Source organism: Musca autumnalis, unplaced genomic scaffold, assembly GCF_047663935.1.
Source record: "Musca autumnalis isolate F117 unplaced genomic scaffold, ASM4766393v1 scaffold_4, whole genome shotgun sequence".
In the NCBI taxonomy this organism is placed as follows: domain Eukaryota; kingdom Metazoa; phylum Arthropoda; class Insecta; order Diptera; family Muscidae; genus Musca; species Musca autumnalis.
Genome location: NW_027411977.1, coordinates 169,789,454 through 169,811,496, shown reverse-complemented (window position 1 = coordinate 169,811,496; position 22,043 = coordinate 169,789,454). Strand labels below are relative to the sequence as shown.

The following is a 22,043-nucleotide window of genomic DNA, read 5'->3' as shown; positions in this document are numbered from 1 at the left end:
TATTCCAATGCTCTTAAATGAATCCATAACTACCGATAATGTTGATCGTAATTTAAAATTTCTTGAGGAGAAACTAATTCAAGCCGAAAATACGTGGGTACCAAAATTAACTACTCCTTCTAATTTCATGAAATTACCCAGGAAAATATTACATCTCATAAAACGTAAAAACTATTTTAAGCGGCAGTGGTCAGCGTACAGACAGCCTTATGATTATAATATGATGACTCAACTCTCTTCAATTATAACCCAATCTATTTCTCAACTTCGCAACAGAAACTGGAATTCTCGTTTTATGAATCTTAAAAAGGGGGACAAACCTTTTTGGAACATAAGCAAAGTTTTGAAAAGAAAGAATGCTGGAATCCCACACCTTGAAATTGCTGATCAAAAAGTATATTCCAGCAAGGAAAAGGCCATTGCTTTGGCAAACAGTTTTTCTTTTAATCACACCATCACAAATCACCTAGGTGATCTGTCTCATAGCCAGATGATCTCAAATTTCATAGATCGCTTTCATAACATTGATTCAAATACTTGTGTCACTGATATTATTGATTGCGAGCATATTCAATCCTTAATTCGTACAATGAAAAAGAAAATGTCCATGGGTCCAGATGGAATTAAATTAATACTGCTTATCCACTCGCCAAATATAGTTATAAAGTTCATAACATTTATTTTTAACTGTTGCGTGAGAATAAATTATTTCCCTACAACTTGGAAGTTGGCTAGGGTTATTCCAATTTTAAAAAGTGGAAAGCCACCAAATTCTGTTGGTAGTTACAGTCCTATCAGTTTGTTAAATGTTATTGGGAAAATCTTTGAAAACGTTATTAAGGAGCAAATATTTTTATTTATCGAAAGGCATAATATTATTCCCGACCAACAGTTTGGATTCAGAAGTTTTCATAGCACTATTCACCAGGCAAAACGAATATTTAACATTGTAAAATTGGGTTTTCAAAATAAGATGTCAACGGGATTAGTTCTACTAGATGTAGAAAAAGCCTTTGACTCCGTTTGGCATGATGCTCTTATTTATAAACTTGTTCAATTTGGTTTCCCTCTTAATCTAGTAAAACTTATAAACAGTTTTTTAAGAAACCGCAAATTTTATGTGTGTGTTAATAATTCTGTTTCAAATGAGATTGCAGTAACGGCGGGCGTACCACAAGGGTCTGTCTTAGGACCTCTATTATATATAATATTCTGCTCTGATTTCCCTAAGTTAACCAACTGCTACACTGCTTTATATGCTGATGATGTTGGAATTTTCACATCAAGTCAATGTCCTCAAACTATCGGAGCCTCCCTCGATAGAGCTGTTGAAAGTATTAATTCATATATGAACAAATGGAAAATTAAATTGAATGTGTCTAAATCGCAGGCCATCTTTTTTACTAGAAAAAGAAAATCCTGCAATTTACCAAATGCACTTCTCTGTATATCAAATCATTCCATTCCTTGGTTACCAAGTGTAAAATATCTAGGTATAATTCTAGATACTAAATTACTCTTTCGTGATCATATCAAATTTACCAAGAACAAATTCAATATCGCTATCAAGTTGATGTACAAATCTATTTTTCAAGCCATACTTATGTATGGTTCGCCCGTATGGGGAGTATGTGCTAATTCCCATATTAAAACACTACAAATTTGCCAAAATAAACTTTTAAAATTAATCATGAGATTACCCTGGCATTATTCCACAAATAGACTCCATTTTCAAGCTGGAGTTAAAATGTTACCACAAAAAATTTCAGAAGCTCAGGAAAGATTTAAAATTCATTGTAGCATGTCGACCAACCAACTCATATGTAATTTATACAACAATAGTACTGCTTAATTTATACTTACATGTAAATTTAACTTTGCTTTTAAGGATAAAAATCAAAATTTTTTTGCCATTATGCAAATATCTCTAAAAATATACTTAATTTCATAGAAGTTATATATATTTTTTTGAGTCTTATATACAAAGGTTTTTTATTTGTAGTATTTCCTTTGTAAAAATTTATATTTATAAAAATTTTTCTGCTTTAATGCTTTATATAATGTTATAGAATTAAGGTTAAACCGTTTCTTACCTGTATACTCTATAATACAAATGTAATTATAATATTTTACTACTTGAATAAATAAATAAATAAATAAAATAAATAAATACATAAATTCGTTATTTCCTCGTTCTATTTCTTCCTAGTTTCACTATTCGTCATTTTCCGACAAGTACTTCCGGATTTTTTGGTATTTTTTGGTTATCTTTCCTCATTCTTTTCTGAAAAAAATCATGTCTTTGGAAGCCTTTATTCGTCAGGCTGAACGTTTGGTCACTTTTAACGCCGATGTGGTCGGTGGTAATATTCCCTTAACGTCTTCCCACTTCATACAGATCCACATTTCTGAAGTGAAGTCCATGTGGGTCGAGATCAAGTCGGCATATGAGCGATTCATGTCCGATCGTGATAACGAGGAACAGAATGTGGAAGATGAAGAAGAGGAAGAAGGTGCAGAGGCTGCTTCCGAGCTTGAGACTTTCAAGGCGAAATACAATAGCGCCTATTTAACTTATTGTGAGTGCTTGGGCCGCCTGACTCAGCTGTCTGAAGAATTTCAGAGTCAGACAGTTCCAAAAGAGCCTTCTGTTTCTCCACCGAATCCGTCGCCCCAGACTCCCAATTCTAGTGTACCTCACGATCACTGTTCCAATTATTCTTTCAAGCTCCCTCCATGCGACACCGAAGTCTTCAATGGGGATTATATGTCATGGCCGACTTTCCGAGACATGTTCACGGCCGTGTACATTAAGAATTCCGGGCTCAGTCCAGTTGAGCGATTGTTCCAGTTAACCCAGAAGACTAAAGGTGAAGCGAGGGATATAGTTCAACGTGCGCCTTTGACCAATCAAGGTTTTCAGCTCGCTTGGAAAAATTTATGCGATCGTTTCGAAGGTTCTATTCAATCTTTCGTCTATTAAATCCGAGTCCGCGGGGCAATTAAATCATTGCAACGCGACATAAATTCCTGTATTGCTGCGCTATCATTGTACGATATTGACGTCAAAAGTTGGGATCCAATATCCGTTTTCCTTTGTTCAAATCGTCTTCCTGACTCAACTTTGACGCTTTGGGAACAAGGATTGGCAGATAAAACCGCCATTCCAAAGTGGGCTGACCTTGATTCTTTCCTTACGAATCGATATCGTACGCTTGCATCCGTTTCCGAGATGCGCAGTCATTCGAGGTCAGATGGTCATAAACCTACTTCCAGTTCAAATTCTAAAAGTTCGAAGCTCAGTTCATTTCAGACAAAAGTTACGGCTCTTAAGTGTCCTTTATGCACTAATCCTGCTCATATAATTCGAAAATGTCCCAGATTCAATACGATAGACGTAAAACAACGTGTGGCTGAGATAAAGAAACAAGGTCTTTGTCTAAATTGTTTTTCAAAAAGTCATCACGTCAAAAATTGCACTAGCAAGAATAATTGTCTTCAGTGTCAGAGGCGGCACAACACTATGCTGCATGGTCTTTCTTCCAATCCACCCGCGAGTTCTACAAATTTGAATGCAAACTCCACTCCATTTTCTCCGAATCCTGTACAGTCCACTAGTTCTGGGGGTGGAGTCATTCAAACCTGTTTCGCTTCAAGTTCTCGGAGTGTTTTATTGGGAACCGCATTGGTAAAAGTATTGCACTTAGGGGTATCGTATCACGCTCGTGTACTCTTAGATTCCGGTTCTCAAGGCACATTCATATCTGAACGACTCTTCAATAAATTAAAGCTTCCTTATCGGCGTACAAACGTTCAGATTTCTGGCCTCAATAGTTCGACTGCGGCTTCCGTTCGGAAGATATGTTCTGTTGTGTTGTCCTCTCGATTCGATAGTTCAGTACAGCTCTCCGTGCAAGCACTTGTGGTTCCGCAATTGTCTGGAAACCTTCCTTCACACACATTACCAGCATCCTTATTCTCTCGACTTCCTTCAATCGAGTTAGCTGATCCACACTTCTTTAAAAGTTCAAACATCGACCTTTTGAAAGGCGGTGACTTCCTTCTTGACATTATCCGCGCTGGTGTAATAAGAAATGTTTGCGACACGTTGATGTGTCAAGAAACCATCTTTGGATGGATTCTCACTGGCCCCGTTCCTACTTCTTCTCCATCATCAACCTTAGTTTCGAATTTTTGTGAGATCTCCCTAGACAAAGAGATTTGTCGTTTCTGGGAGGTGGAGAGCCTTCCTAAAAGAAAGTTCCCTTCAGATTCCGACAAATTCTGTGAGGAGCTTTATGTTTCTACTACCAAGAGCAATAAAGATGGTCGTTATGTTGTGCGTCTTCCTTTCAAACAAGGGTTTCCAGAAAAAGTGAGCCTTGGTCAATCTCGTTCAAGCGCGGTAACACAATTCCTTCGCAATGAGATTCGCTTACTCCGAAATTCAGATTTCAAACCAAAGTATGATCAGGAACTCAATGAGTACGTTCAATTGAAACACATGGTTCCAGTTCCGGCTCCGTGTACTGATAGTGATTCTCGCCATTATTATTTACCGCATCACGCGGTCATTAAGCCAGAGCGTTCGACCACTAAAGTTCGCGTGGTCTTTAATGCTTCTTCCGTTACGTCTAATGGTCAAAGTCTCAATGACGTTTTGCACACTGGTCCGGTGTTGCAATCTGACTTGACCACTTTACTTCTCAAATGGCGTCTCTTCCGATATGTGTTCAATGCGGACATTGAGAAAATGTACCGCCAGATTCTTGTTCATCCAGATCATACTCCATTTCAACGAATTATATTCCGCAACCACCCAGGTGAGACCACTCATGATTTCGAGTTGCAAACTGTCACCTTTGGTGTCAATTGTGCTCCGTACTTGGCTATTCGCACCCTTCTCCAACTTGCTGACGATGTTCAGGATATATATCCAACTGCAAGTGAGATTATTCGAGACTTCATGTACGTCGACGATGTGCTTTTTGGAGCACATCCAATTCCTTCCGCAATCAAGTCCCGTAATGAGCTCAAGTCTGCTCTAGAATCCGCGGGATTTTCTCTTCGGAAGTGGACAACGAACTCAAGAGATATTCTTGCAGATCTTCTCAAGGATCATTTGCTTAATGACGGATTTCTAAACTTTGATGATCACAGCACAGCCAAAACATTGTGAATTCGGTTGGACGCTAGTTCTGATTCCTTTTTCTTTTCCACAACACCGTTTCTTTCTTCATGTTCATATACAAAAAGGGAGATCCTGTCTCAGATCTCCAAGTTATTCGATCCTGCTGGCTGGCTTTCGCCATGCATCGTCGTGGCAAAGATTCTCATGCAAAGAATATGGTCCGATGGTACTGGTTGGGATGAAGTCATTAGTCCCGCCATTTTGTCCGAATGGAAAGTGTTCCAATCTACTTATTCGAGTCTTGATGAAGTCCGTATTCCGAGGTGGCTCAATTTTACTCCGTCTGCTGAGATTCAGTTTCATGGCTTTTGCGATGCATCCGAGAAGGCATACGCAGCCGCTTTATACGTGCGAATAGTTAGAGGTGCGTCCGTATTTACTCACCTGGTGTATTCCAAGACAAGAGTTGCTCCATTGAAAACACTGTCCATTCCAAGGTTAGAGCTATGTGGGGCTGTTCTTCTGGCAGGAATGATCGATGCCTTACTTCCTACACTTAAAGTTTCTAAATATTCTTTATACTGCTGGACAGACTCCACTATAGTTCTTTCTTGGCTTTCCAAACCTCCTGGTCATTGGCAAACATTCGTAGCCAATCGAATTTCAAATATCATTCAAGTAGTGGATCCTTCAAGGTTTCACCATGTTCCTTCTGAAACCAATCCAGCTGATATGGCGAGCCGTGGTGTGTTGCCGCAGGACATCATTGATAATGATCTCTGGTGGTACGGACCATTGTGGCTTCGTGAGACTTCTGATCAATGGCCAGAGTTTATTCATTCTCCAGAAACAGACGTGGAGCGAAAGTCTGTTCGTGTTCATTTTTCATACTTCAATGCGACGGATGATCCTTTGGGAAATATTTCATCCTACCAACGAGGACTGAGAGTGTTTCCTATGTGTATCGATTCATTCACCGTACACATCCACGATATCGTTCTGCTTCTCCGCAAGATTCCCAACCTCTGTGTAGCTCCGAAATGATCGGAGGTCGTAATATCCTGGTTAAGTGGTATCAAAAGTTCTGTTACCCAGAGGAGTACAAAACATTGTACCTCAAAAAGACGATCTCTTCATCCAGTCCGCTTCGGAGTTTGAATCCATTCCTGGATTCAGATGGGCTGATCCGTTCTTGTGGACGTTTAGATTCGTCACCTGGTATTCCTCTCGATGAAAGGCGTCCGATCATTCTCCCTTACAATTGTAAATTCACTCGGTTCTACGTTCGGTTTGTTCATCAGATCACAATTCACGGTGGTAACCAACTTGTTCTTCGGGTGGTAAGATCCCAGTACTGGATCCCTAAGGTGAAGAACATGATAAAGGCTGTTATTAGGGACTGCAAAATTTGTGTTCTGTATAAGAAACATTGTCAGAAGCAAATAATGGCTGCTTTTCCTCCTGAGCGAACGGTTATTTCTGGTCCATTTTCCTGTACCGGTCTTGATTTTGCGGGACCGGTCGACGTAAAGAGCTATTGCGGACGTGGTTGTCGCATCACGAAAGGGTACGTATGCGTATTCGTATGTTTCTCCACTAAGGCAATACATCTTGAGCCTACTTCCGACCTTTTTACACCCACGTTCATGGTGGCTTTTCATCGTTTCGGTTCTAGAAGAGGATGCCCAGCTCATCTATATTCAGATACTGGTACCACTTTTGTAGGTGCATCCAAGATCCTTGCGAGAGAATTCATTCAAGCCTCTCGTTCGGCTGTCGTTTCAAACTATTCTGTTCAGAACCTGAATTGGCACTTTATTCCGCCTGGAGCACCTCATATGGGTGGTCTCTGGGAAGCCGGAGTCAAGAGCTTCAAGATTCATTTTCGTAAGTTCGCCGGCTCATCCAAGTTTACATTCGAGGATTTTTCGACGCTTCTGTCCAGAATTGAGGCGTGTTTAAATTCGCGTCCTCTTTCTCCGATTTCTAGTGAGCCTTCTGATTTCGCTGCTCTGACTCCAGGCCATTTCTTGATTGGTACTCCGATTCTCGTTCCTGTCGATCCACGGATTGATGACAGTCCTGTTTCCTTGCTAAATAGATGGCAACGTCTTAAAGCAATTCACCAGAATTTCTGTTCTCGCTGGAAGACTGAATATCTTCGAGAACTCCAAAAGCGTACTAAGTGGCAGACTTCAAAAAAGGATATTGAGGAGAACACACTGGTCGCAATTCATGACGAGAATCTTCCGCCGAATTCGTGGCGCCTTGGTAGAGTCACTAAAACTTCCCAGCAAAATTTGACGGAAGGGGTTCTTTGCGATGACGTGATTTCATGTCATCTTTTGCATTGGTTCAAAGGAAGTCGTGGAAGATCCGATCTTTTCATTAGGATTTGAACCAATGCAAAGGAAGTCGTGAAAGATCCGATCTTTTCATCAGCATTTGTACGCATTCCATCGATCCAATAGAGATGATGTTTGTGTTTTTATTTACACACCTGTTTATTTTCATTTTGGTATGTTCCAGTACTGCAAAAATCTACTAATTTTTACTATTTTTCCGATAACATAAAGGAAAAATTGTTATCGTAGTAAAAATAAGTAGATTCTTGCAGTTTCTGGAACAGACCAAAGTTGTTAGAACTGTCGTCGTGATGTTGTCTTACATTTCCTGCATATCAAACAACTAAAACTTCTAAACAATTGGTATTATATGAAGTCCCAACCATCGAGCTAAAAATAGAATCGGACTGCACACATTGCTATTTTGAAAGTTCCCTTGTCTGTTCTAAATCTGACATAGAATGAAATCAATCAAATCTCGCTTCTTGGAATTTGAAAGAAAAGTCCGAAACGAAAAGGAACAAGAATCTGCAAATAAAGAAGAAACTACTTTTGGAAAGAAACAATTAAGAATAAATTAATTAAGCATAAATGTCATTTTCCATAAAAAGTCTCTCCTCCCCGTTCGTTACATTTTGTTCTTAGAGATCCCTAAAACAAGCCGGGTTGTAGATCCCTACATATTGCCGTCACTAAACAAAAGAGTATAAATTACCAAAATGTTTGTTGTTATAAAATAACAAAATTATAAAAGTAATTTACGAAATAAAAATACTTAAAGGAGTGCATTTGGAGTCCATGTCGAAATCTGAACTGGTGATGGGAAGATAATTGAAAAAACCTTTTGTAAGATGAAAGAATATCAGTTGCGGAGAACGGAGGAAGTAATCTTTTGCGTTGCAGCGGTGGTGATTACATTGCAATTTTGGATGTAAACTTTTGAAAAACTAAACTGATAAATTAATTGCAGTTATTTCATGAATTCGTTTGAATTAATAAAGAGTTTTGTTTTTCATGAAAACCATATTTCAATACAGCATTTCCATTTTCCAAACAATATGAAAATTTCATGCCAAGGGGTTGGTGAAAATGACATGCCAAAGCATTGGTTAAAATGACATGTCAAAGCATGGGTGAAAATGACGTGTCAAAGCATTGGTGAAAATGACATGTCAACGCATTGGTTAAAATGACATGCTTAGGATCCAGAAAAGAACGTCATCTTTTGGGGTCCACGCTCATATAAAATTCATCGATGAAGATGCTAAAAAGATGACATGCTAGATCACTTGCACCCATGATTGAATGTCATCTTTGGCATCGAACATTTTGCTGGGTTATATTGGTTCAGATCACCATGTTAGAGTCGCAGATGTCATAACTCAGAAGGGCATCATTACGCGTCCGATAACAAAACTTGTTGTTCTTCCTTCTGATAATTAAGCTCTACATTTCTTTCATTCAACTTTTTCTTCGTTTCCTTCTATCTATATCTATTTTTCTCTAAGAACCATGCCTCAACATACAAAAAGCACCCAAGACCGCGAAGCCCGTGCGAACACAGCGCCTTTTAGGAGAGGCCGCTTCATCTGCCGCTTATGTCAACGTCCCCACCCTCTTCGCTTGTGCAACAAGTATTTAAATATGACCATGGCTGAGCGCATGGATGCGGTTCGAAAGCACAAATACTGTGTAAATTGCCTCGCTCATGGTCACTCCCATGGCACCTGTTTCAGCGATCGCGGATGTCACCATTGCCACAAGTTCCACCACACTCTCCTTCATGTAAACCCCAAGCTTCGCCACCAGATCCTGCCAGGAAGTTCCTCGTCCCGTTCGGCGTCTCGATCGGTATCTCCGCAGCCGTCTACGTCAAGAGCATCATCCTATCGCGCTATTGAACCCACCAGGCCCTCCGTCACATCTCAGGGCTCTCTTTCGGCCCTTATTCAAAAGAATAGGATGATTTTGTTGCCCACCGCCCTGGTTCGGATAGACGCGAAGGTGCTTGCCCGGTGTCTGCTGGACTCTGGTTCGTTGGCGAGCCGCATATCCCGGAGTTTCGCCGATAAACACAAGCTTACCCGACTGTCTTTGAAGGAAGAAACTATTTGCCCACTTACCCTCTTCTCGAGGCATGATTCGTCCGTCCAATTTGAAGGTACCTTTCGCGTTGATAACAGCATCGCCATGACGACTCACTCGGAGTCTCTTCCGGAGGACTTCAAAAGGCACTTCCCCCATTTGCTCTTCGCCGATCCCGATTTTCACCAGGCAGCCGGCATTGATATTGTGATCGGGGTGGATCTTTACCCAAAGGTCATTTCGGAGGGGGTGTACTCACGCAACGGCCTGCCTACTGCCCAGAGTACCATCTTTGGATGGACGATTTACGGGTCATGGTCAAATTGAGTTCCGTTAGCTTTTTTTTCATTCTTTTTTCTTTGAATTCCATCAATAAATGAATTACCATATGAATGCACTATTGTTTCTTATTCTCCCCAAAAGCAAAAACTTCCCTTTTTCAGCAAGCCCAGTATCCTGTGGCTACGGAACGAGTATACAAATCCGAAGGTCCCATCTTGAAGGAAGATTACAACCTGGTACCACAATGCTGCTATATTTTTGCCTCATACTTTATTTTTTCACTTTGTGTAAACAAGAGAGAGTGCAAGTTTGTTTTTTTTTCTTTTCTTTAGTTGCAGTTACTGCAAGGGGCCCGGTAATGTTAACGTCAAAGTTAACTGCTCTGGTCACCCTATTTCCAATTTCTAATTTTTAGCTTTTTACTCCTAAATTGCATCTCTCTCTCTGTACTAAAATGCATAATTCTCTTTTCTATTGGTCTGTCCTTTTTCCTTTATTGTAAATAAAATCACTTCTTGTCTAACCAACAAACGCATTGTTCTTGGTAAGAATTGTTCCAAAATCCTTAAAGTTTCTACAAAATAAAATCCAAATTGTTCACTTCCTTCGCTGAAAAAATCTTGTGTTTTTTCTTTTTATTTTCTTTTTAATGCGAGTTTATGTGGAAATCCTTTCTAATCCAACGAAAGTTTTCCCACCATCTGCAACAACTAACCATCCCAGCTATTCTAGGAAAATCCAGAGTTTGGCATTTTCACATTGCAATGTATGTTTAACATAAAACCGTTTAACTTAAAAAGTTTTTTTACCTATTTTTATTTTCTAGTTTTTATTTCGCATTCTGTTAAATTCATTTAGTGCTTCATTATTGCAAGGTTTCTTACCCGTTAGTTTATTGCAGTCCAACTCCTCTATACGTAGTCCCTGCAAAGATCTTACTCTACTAAGAGCCACGTAGGCTTGACCTTCTTCAAACAGTTTCGCACCGACATAAGTATACGACTGCGTGATCCACAGTGCTGCCCTGCATTTTATGTATTGTAGAAGCCCATGATAGTATTAAAGGCAACATTCTTCTTTCAGCCGTCCCGTAATTGTACTTAGCTAGAAACTGTATGGCTTTCGGGTGTATAAAATGTACTGTATAGTGTGTGTTGTGTTCTGTATAAGAAACATTGTCAGAAGCAAATAATGGCTGCTCTTCCTCCTGAGCGAACGGTTATTTCTCGTCAATTTTCCTGTACCGGTCTTGATTTTGCGGGACCGTTCGACGTAAAGAGCTATTGCGGACGTGGTTGTCGCATCACGAAAGGGTACGTGTGCGTATTCGTATGTTTCTCCACTAAGACAATACATCTTGAGCCTACTTCCGACCTTTCTACTCCCACGTTCATGGTGGCTTTTCATCGTTTCGGTTCTAGAAGAGGATGCCCAGCTCATCTATATTCAGATACTGGTACCACTTTTGTAGGTGCATCCAAGATCTTTGCGAGAGAATTCATTCAAGCCTCTCGTTCGGCTGTCGTTTCAAACTATTCTGTTCAGAACCTGAATTGGCACTTTATTCCGCCTGGAGCATCTCATATGGGTGGTCTCTGGGAAGCCGGAGTCAAGAGCTTCAAGATTCATTTTCGTAAGTTCGCCGGCTCATCCAAGTTTACATTCGAGGAGTTTTCGACGCTTCTGTCCAGAATTGAGCGTGTTTAAATTCGCGTCCTCTTTCTCCGATTTCTAGTGAGCCTTCTGATTTCGCTGCTCTGACTCCAGGCCATTTCTTGATTGGTACTCCGATTCTCGTTCCTGTCAATCCACGGATTGATGACAGTCCTGTTTCCTTGCTATATAGATGGAAACGTCTTAAAGCAATTCACCAGAATTTCTGTTCTCGCTGGAAGACTGAATATCTTCGAGAACTCCAAAAGCGTACTAAGTGGCAGACTTCAGAAAAGGATATTGAGGAGAACACACTGGTCGCAATTCATGACGAGAATCTTCCGCCGAATTCGTGGCGCCTTGGTAGAGTCACTAAAACTTATATTGGTTCAGATCACCATGTTAGAGTCGCAGATGTCATAACTCAGAAGGGCATCATTACGCGTCCGATAACAAAACTTGTTGTTCTTCCTTCTGATAATTAAGCTCTACATTTCTTTCATTCAACTTTTTCTTCGTTTCCTTCTATCTATATCTATTTTTCTCTAAGAACCATGCCCAAACATACAAAAAACGCCCAAGACCGCGAAGCCCGTGCGAACACAGCGCCTTTTAGGAGAGGCCGCTTCATCTGCCGCTTATGTCAACGTCCCCACCCTCTTCGCTTGTGCAACAAGTTTTTAAATATGACCATGGCTGAGCGCATGGATGCGGTTCGAAAGCACAAATACTGTGTAAATTGCCTCGCTCATGGTCACTCCCATGGCACCTGTTTCAGCGATCGCGGATGTCACCATTGCCACAAGTTCCACCACACTCTCCTTCATGTAAACCCCAAGCTTCGCCACCAGATCCTGCCAAGAAGTTCCTCTTCCCGTTCGGCGTCTCGATCGGTATCTCCGCAGCCGTCTACGTCAAGAGCATCATCCTATCGCGCTATTGAACCCACCAGGCCCTCCGTCACATCTCAGGGCTCTCTTTCGGCCCTTATTCAAAGAAATAGGATGATTTTGTTGCCCACCGCCCTGGTTCGGATAGACGCGAAGGTGCTTGCCCGGTGTCTGCTGGACTCTGGTTCGTTGGCGAGCCGCATATCCCGGAGTTTCGCCGATAAACACAAGCTTACCCGACTGTCTTTGAAGGAAGAAACTATTTGCCCACTTACCCTCTTCTCGAGGCATGATTCGTCCGTCCAATTTGAAGGTACCTTTCGCGTTGATAACAGCATCGCCATGACGACTCCCTCGGAGTCTCTTCCGGAGGACTTCAAAAGGCACTTCCCCCATTTGCTCTTCGCCGATCCCGATTTTCACCAGGCAGCCGGCATTGATATTGTGATCGGGGTGGATCTTTACCCAAAGGTCATTTCGGAGGGGGTGTACTCACGCAACGGCCTGCCTACTGCCCAGAGTACCATCTTTGGATGGACGATTTACGGGTCATGGTCAAATTGAGTTCCGTTAGCTTTTTTTTCATTCTTTTTTCTTTGAATTCCATCAATAAATGAATTACCATATGAATGCACTATTGTTTCTTATTCTCCCCAAAAGCAAAAACTTCCCTTTTTCAGCAAGCCCAGTATCCTGTGGCTACGGAACGAGTATACAAATCCGAAGGTCCCATCTTGAAGGAAGATTACAACCTGGTACCACAATGCTGCTATATTTTTGCCCCATACTTTATTTTTTCACTTTGTGTAAACTAGAGAGAGTGCAAGTTTGTTTTTTTTTTCTTTTCTTTAGTTGCAGTTACTGCAAGGGGCCCGGTAATGTTAACGTCAAAGTTAACTGCTCTGGTCACCCTATTTCCAATTTCTAATTTTTAGCTTTTTACTTCTAAATTGCATCTCTCTCTCTGTACTAAAATGCATAATTCTCTTTTCTATTGGTCTGTCCTTTTTCCTTTATTGTAAATAAAATCACTTCTTGTCTAACCAACAAACGCATTGTTCTTGGTAAGAATTTTTCCAAAATCCTTAAAGTTTCTACAAAATAAAATCCAAATTGTTCACTTCCTTCGCTGAAAAAATCTTGTGTTTTTTCTTTTTATTTTCTTTTTAATGCGAGTTTATGTGGAAATCCTTTCTAATCCAACGAAAGTTTTCCCACCATCTGCAACAACTAACCATCCCAGCTATTCTAGGAAAATCCAGAGTTTGGCATTTTCACATTGCAATGTATGTTTAACATAAAACCGTTTAACTTAAAAAGTTTTTTTACCTATTTTTATTTTCTAGTTTTTAGTTTTTATTTCGCATTCTGTTAAATTCATTTAGTGCTTCATTATTGCAAGGTTTCTTACCCGTTAGTTTATTGCAGTCCAACTCCTCTATACGTAGTCCCTGCAAAGATCTTACTCTACTAAGAGCCACGTAGGCTTGACCTTCTTCAAACAGTTTCGCACCGACATAAGTATACGACTGCGTGATCCACAGTGCTGCCCTGCATTTTATGTATTGTAGAAGCCCATGATAGTATTAAAGGCAACATTCTTCTTTCAGCCGTCCCGTAATTGTACTTAGCTAGAAACTGTATGGCTTTCGGGTGTATAAAATGTACTGTATAGTGTGTGTTGTGTTCTGTATAAGAAACATTGTCAGAAGCAAATAATGGCTGCTCTTCCTCCTGAGCGAACGGTTATTTCTCGTCAATTTTCCTGTACCGGTCTTGATTTTGCGGGACCGTTCGACGTAAAGAGCTATTGCGGACGTGGTTGTCGCATCACGAAAGGGTACGTGTGCGTATTCGTATGTTTCTCCACTAAGACAATACATCTTGAGCCTACTTCCGACCTTTCTACTCCCACGTTCATGGTGGCTTTTCATCGTTTCGGTTCTAGAAGAGGATGCCCAGCTCATCTATATTCAGATACTGGTACCACTTTTGTAGGTGCATCCAAGATCTTTGCGAGAGAATTCATTCAAGCCTCTCGTTCGGCTGTCGTTTCAAACTATTCTGTTCAGAACCTGAATTGGCACTTTATTCCGCCTGGAGCATCTCATATGGGTGGTCTCTGGGAAGCCGGAGTCAAGAGCTTCAAGATTCATTTTCGTAAGTTCGCCGGCTCATCCAAGTTTACATTCGAGGAGTTTTCGACGCTTCTGTCCAGAATTGAGCGTGTTTAAATTCGCGTCCTCTTTCTCCGATTTCTAGTGAGCCTTCTGATTTCGCTGCTCTGACTCCAGGCCATTTCTTGATTGGTACTCCGATTCTCGTTCCTGTCAATCCACGGATTGATGACAGTCCTGTTTCCTTGCTATATAGATGGAAACGTCTTAAAGCAATTCACCAGAATTTCTGTTCTCGCTGGAAGACTGAATATCTTCGAGAACTCCAAAAGCGTACTAAGTGGCAGACTTCAGAAAAGGATATTGAGGAGAACACACTGGTCGCAATTCATGACGAGAATCTTCCGCCGAATTCGTGGCGCCTTGGTAGAGTCACTAAAACTTATATTGGTTCAGATCACCATGTTAGAGTCGCAGATGTCATAACCCAGAAGGGCATCATTACGCGTCCGATAACAAAACTTGTTGTTCTTCCTTCTGATAATTAAGCTCTACATTTCTTTCATTCAACTTTTTCTTCGTTTCCTTCTATCTATATCTATTTTTCTCTAAGAACCATGCCCAAACATACAAAAAACGCCCAAGACCGCGAAGTCCGTGCGAACACAGCGCCTTTTAGGAGAGGCCGCTTCATCTGCCGCTTATGTCAACGTCCCCACCCTCTTCGCTTGTGCAACAAGTTTTTAAATATGACCATGGCTGAGCGCATGGATGCGGTTCGAAAGCACAAATACTGTGTAAATTGCCTCGCTCATGGTCACTCCCATGGCACCTGTTTCAGCGATCGCGGATGTCACCATTGCCACAAGTTCCACCACACTCTCCTTCATGTAAACCCCAAGCTTCGCCACCAGATCCTGCCAAGAAGTTCCTCTTCCCGTTCGGCGTCTCGATCGGTATCTCCGCAGCCGTCTACGTCAAGAGCATCATCCTATCGCGCTATTGAACCCACCAGGCCCTCCGTCACATCTCAGGGCTCTCTTTCGGCCCTTATTCAAAGAAATAGGATGATTTTGTTGCCCTGCAAGGGGCCCGGTAATGTTAACGTCAAAGTTAACTGCTCTGGTCACCCTATTTCCAATTTCTAATTTTTAGCTTTTTGCTCCTAAATTGCATCCCTCTCTGTACTAAAATGCATAATTCTCTTTTCTATTGGTCTGTCCTTTTTCCTTTATTGTAAATAAAATCTCTTCTTGTCTAACCAACAAACGCATTGTTCGTGGTAAGAATTGTTCCAAAATCCTTAAAGTTTCTACAAAATAAAATCCAAATTGTTCACTTCCTTCGCTGAAAAAATCTTGTGTTTTTTCTTTTTATTTTCTTTTTAATGCGAGTTTAAGTGGAAATCCTTTCTAATCCAACGAAAGTTTTCCCACCATCTGCAACAACAAACCATCCCAGCTATTCTAGGAAAATCCAGAGTTTGGCATTTTCATATTGCAATGTATGTTTAACATAAAACCGTTTAACTTAAAAAGTTTTTTTTTACCTATTTTTATTTTCTAGTTTTTAGTTTTTATTTCGCATTCTGTTTAATTCATTTAGTGCTTCATTATTGCAAGGTTTCTTGCCCGTTAGTTTATTGGAGTCCAACTCCTCTATACGTAGTCCCTGCAAAGACCTTACTCTACTAAGAGCCACGTAGGCTTGACCTTCTTCAAACAGTTTCGCACCTACATAAGTATACGACTGCGTGATCCACAGTGCTGCCCTGCATTTTATGTATTGTAGAAGCCCATGATAGTATTAAAGGCAACATTCTTCTCTCAGCCGTCCCGTAATTGTACTTGGCTAGAAACTGTATGGCTTTCGGTTGTATAAAATGTACTGTATAGTGCACTGTATTCTTCTTGTCAAGCCCTTTTATTTGATACCCATATTGGAGGAATTGATAAAAATTGTTGTCAGCCATTTGGTAGCGGTGGCCATCTTAGATTTCAATTTTGCATAGTAAATTGTATTCTACTTGTTGAGACCTTTCATTTGATGCCCATGTTGATGGGATTGATAAAACCTACGTTAACCGCTATTTTGTAGCGGCCGCCATCTTGGATTTCAATTTTTTATAGTATATTGTTTTCTGCTTGTTGAGCCCTTTCATTTGATACCCATATTGATGGGATTGATAAAACCTACGTTAACCGCCATTTTGTAGCGGCCGCCATCTTGGATTTCAATTTTTTATAGTATATTGTATTATGCTTGTTGGGCCCTTTCATTTGATACCCATATTGATGAGATTGATACAACCTACGTTATCCGCCATTTTGTAGCGGCCGCCATCTTGGATTTCAATTTTTTATAGTATATTGTTTTCTGCTTGTTGAGCCCTTTCATTTGATACCCATATTGATGGGATTGATAAAACCTACGTTAATCGCCATTTTGTAGCGGCCGCCATCTTGGATTTCAATTTTTTATAGTATATTGTATTATGCTTGTTGGGCCCTTTCATTTGATACCCATATTGATGAGATTGATACAACCTACGTTATCCGCCATTTTGTAGCGGCCGCCATCTTGGATTTAAATTTTTTATAGTATATTGTATTCTGCTTGTTGAGCCCTTTCATTTGATACCCATATTGATGGGATTGATAAAACCTACATTATCCGCCATTTTAGAGCGGCCGCCATCTTGGATTTAAATTTTTTATAGTATTTTGTATTTTGCTTGTTGAGCCCATTCATTTGATACCCATATTGATGGGATTGATAAAACCTACGTTATCCGCCATTTTGTAGCGGCCGCCATCTTGGATTTCAATTTTTTATAGTATATTGTTTTCTACTTGTTGAGCCCTTTCATTTGATACCCATATTGATGGGATTGATAAAACCTACGTTAACCGCCATTTTGTAGCGGCCTCCATCTTGGATTTCAATTTTTTATAGTATATTGTATTCTGCTTGTTGAGCCCTTTCATTTGATACCCATATTGATGGGATTGATAAAACCTACGTTATCCGCCATTTTATAGCGGCCGCCATCTTGAATTTATAATGATAATGAATAAACATAATTGTATTGTCACCAAAATCCAATGTGTATACAAAATTTCAGATAAACGGTTGACAGGAAGAGGGTGAAATTTGAATTACTAAATTTGACCCAAGAATATATAAAACAAACTGGGTGAGCTAAATAAAACCTTTTTAAATTAAACAATTGTGTATACAAAAGGGTTATGACCTTTCGACTGTGTTATCAAAATTGTTTTCCTGTAGCACGAATGAATGAACTATATTTTTTAGCATTCCATATACTTTTCTAGCAGAAATATGTGGGTGGTTTTGCCATTTTAAAGACAATTCCAAGGTTTTGACTTATTTTACCACTACCACTCTATTGTGTGGTTTTTCTAAGTGATGTCATTTTGCACTAATCATTGGACGTTCTTCATTTTTCTTATTATTCATCGTGGATGGGTATAACAATAATGCATTACTTTTCGCCGAGGAGTGAACATTTTTCAATTCTGCATTAAGCGGTTGTATGCGTACAATATAGATCGATATTATAAAATTATGTATTTTTAGTGCATTAAACTAAAACCATGTCATCAATATTAAAGCTGCAGTTAGAGCATTTTTCCAAAAATTGCCTATTTATGTCTGTATATACTGAATAAAGGACTAAACACCATAAAATATATTAAAATCTAATATGTGGATATTCAAAACGTATACTTCTAATTATAGTTATATTCCAGAACCTGGAATCGTAAATGGTACTTTAGTACTTTTTCCCATTTTGAGCTAAAAAACGAACCCTTTTTCCAAAAACTAGAAAAAATTGCGCTTTTATCCAAACAAAAATAGCGATGACTAACTCTAGCTCCTTTGTTTTTCTGCTAGACAATTTTGGCCGATTAGAAACTATCACCATATTTGGACACGTTTATTTTGACATTTCTGATTGAGTTTTTGAAAATTTTCCATTATCTATCTACATTTGTATAGGAAGCAAATTATGTTGTAATAGGAATGCTGGGTTATTTGACATTTTCTTACCTTGTGAAAACTGATTTAAGTCTTGTTAGTCTAGATTTATTGCTGTGGCGGAATATCTGGAGAGTCTCAATAACATAATAATCTGCAAAAAACTATGTTAAACGTCAAAAAACTTAATTTAGAATGCTTTTTTGATGATTTTCCAAATTTAATTGACGAACACTTGCATATTTTGCATATTTTTGATATGACCCCAAATATCGAAAAATTGGCCCTCAAAACGCCTAGATCCATAAATTGAGTCCAATCGGTTGAGAAATAAAAAAAAATGCTAAAATCCGATGTCTACCCATAAGTACGATTTTCCAAAACTACCCCAATCCTTTACTTTAACAGTAATCTTAATTATAAATTTCAGGATTCCAGCTCTATCCGTTCGCCCAAATTTAAAATATAAGAATTTAGTAATTTTCGTACTCATAAGTACGAATTTCCAAAACTACCTCAATCCTACATCCCAATAGCAATCATAATTCCAGCTCTATCCGTTCACCCAAATCCAAATTGTAACAAATTCAGTACTTTTCGCAATCATAATCATAGTTTCATATTTCAGGATTCTAGTTCTAGCAGATCACCCAAATCCAAGTTGTACTAAATGTAGTACCATTTAGTACTTTTCGTACACATATGTAAGTACGACTTTCCAAACCTACCTCGATATCTTACAATCTAACAGTAATCTTAATTCCAAATCTAGGTTTCCAGCTCGATCCGTTCAGCCAAATCTAAATTATTCCACGTTTAGTACCATTTAGAACTTTTCGTACCCACATGTACGAATTTCCAAAACTACCTCAATCCAACAGCAATCTTGATTCCAAATTTCAGTTTTCCAGTTGTCTTGTTTTCTGTTGGAATACGTTAAATGGAAACAGAGACATAAAAGAAAACATAAGACAGCATAAGGTTTTTGATGATAAATATCGACGTCGTATGAAACACATGCTGTACCGGTTGTATAACCACAGTGGGTTCATCGGGCCCACATCATATATGATAGTGTGTAGGCCTTTAAATATATTTTGGTCGTGATTCCCATAGTGAATAGGAAACAATAGTAAGAGAAAATGAACTTTGTTATTTTAAATTATGATCCTTAAACCCTATACGTAATTAAAAGAGCGGACCAAGTAGTTTAATCATGTTTCATGTGTATAAATGTTTGGCTGATATTCATTATACATAATCAGTTTTATTCTTACCTGTACTAAAGGAACTTTATCCAACTAAAAACACATTATAAATCAATTTATGTATGTATATTTGTATATATAAATATTTTATTCTGTAGATTTGAGTTTACAAAACAAGAGGAAATTATTAATAGTTTGCAATTATTTCAATAAAGGAATTATTCTTAGTATATGTTGTTCTTTTACTTACTACTTCTATCATTGTTCATTGATAGAATATAGAATCTGTTCGGTTCGATTTTGTGTTATTTCATTTCCGTTTCCGCTACACTTGTTCGCAATTATAAACAGCGACGTGAGTGCACTTTGTTTGTATCGTCTATTATCAGCTTCTTTCTATACCTTCTACGATTCACATTTATGGTTTTCAATACGAATCGAACCAAAGAAAAAAACTCAATGAAAAGTGAACAAAAAAAATGGCTAGAACTACTAATTGCTGTTGCTGCCTATGTAAGAGTATGAATGTATGTATGTTGGGAATGTGGTTTTTGCTAGGTGTACAATGGGTACATTTAAATGACTAATTGGATGTAGGAGAGGGATTGTACATTGGAATGTGTTCAATGTATATTGATTATCTTGGGGTCTTAATGCGGGATTTCGTTCAGAACAACAACGATAAACTAATGCAACTACATTGTATCAGTGTATGTTTGTTTTTATGATCTATGTTAGTAATCTAGGTAGGTATGTATGTATGAATGTATATAATCTTTGGTTTTGTTGTTTTTAGTTGCTTTGGGAGGCGGGTTTTTCATTAATAAACATTCTTTACACTAAAAAATTGTTAATGCTTTTCGGTTCACTGGTTCATTCATCGTACTCATTTATTTGTCCATTTAATCATGCAAATTAACTTATCAACATTCAACCACTTTTAGTTTTACGTACTGAATGGGGTTAGATAATTTTCCTTATCCATTTGTTTTGGACATTACACAGATACTGCTATAATAATTAATACAAATGAAAAAATAAAAGAAGAACGCAAATCCATGTTTAATTATGTAACTTACGTAAATGTTCTGGTTGAATTGTATACATATACGGAAATGGCTAAAATTTGGTATTTAGACTTCGTAGGGGCTACAAAACTGAAATATGTCAGTATAGGTCCACGTTTTGTTATAGCCCCCATAGAAGGCTTCCGCCCCATTTTCGGTATTTTGAAGGGTTTACCCACATTATTTAATCGAAATGGCTAAAATTTTGTGCTTAGTTTTTGCAAGCTGTATTAACTATTTCTACAGATAATTGTATAGAATGATGTCACCCGATTTTCTTTATTTTCAAGGTTTTAGCCCAATTATCCTACCTATGCAGCTGAAAATGACTTTAAAGAATTGTCGATATAGTTCTTCGGTATTTTAAATGACTTTACCACATTTTCGAACCAACATGGCTTAAATTTGTTACTTACTCTTCGCTAGGGGTATACAACAGTTCACCAGAAGTTTTCGCTATAGGACCACGATTTATTATAGTCCCCATATATTGTTATTGCACGATTTTCGATATTTTGAAAGTTTTAGCCACATTATACCACGGAAATGTCGGAAATTTTTTATGCAGTCCTCGATATACAACATTCCTACAGAGAATTGTGAGCATAGATGTAAGTTTTAATAATGACCGAATTGGAAGGTAAACTGTACCGTCCGATGTGAAGTCTTTTAAAGGCTTTTTTACTGATGTGACTGTGATTTGGTATTTTGGATTATCAATGCATTGCCACTGCAATGGCTAGAAAACCTCCACGCATCAATATAAAGTCTTATCGCATTTAATCGTCCAAATGGAATTACTGTAAAGTGGTATTTCTGTCTCTCATTCGAATTAATTATTATTATTAATTATATTATTATTATTATTATTATTATTATTATTATTATTATTATTATTATTATTATTATTATTATTATTATTATTATTATTATTATTATTATTATTATTATTATTATTATTGTTATTATTATTATTATTATTATTATTATTATTATTATTATTATTATTATTATTATTATTATTATTATTATTATTATTATTATTATTATTATTATTATTATTATTATTATTATTATTGTTATTATTATTATTATTATTAATATTATTGTTGTTGTTGTTCAGTTACCATACGAGTATTCCACTTCTCTAGGAAAATGCTTAATATTTTCATAAACGAAAGGAAACTAAATGTTTCCACTTTACATCAATACAACTCGTGGTGGAGAGAAAAGTTCAGCCTGGTCGAAGTTAACGCCTTTCTT

General features: G+C 38.4%; 1 protein-coding gene across 5 annotated transcripts in view; it reads right to left on the bottom strand.

The window, feature by feature from the left end:
• olf413 (DBH like monooxygenase olf413) overlaps positions 1–22,043 on the bottom strand; it is a 482,855-nt gene that overhangs the window by 92,903 nt on the left and 367,909 nt on the right. The window lies entirely within an intron of this gene.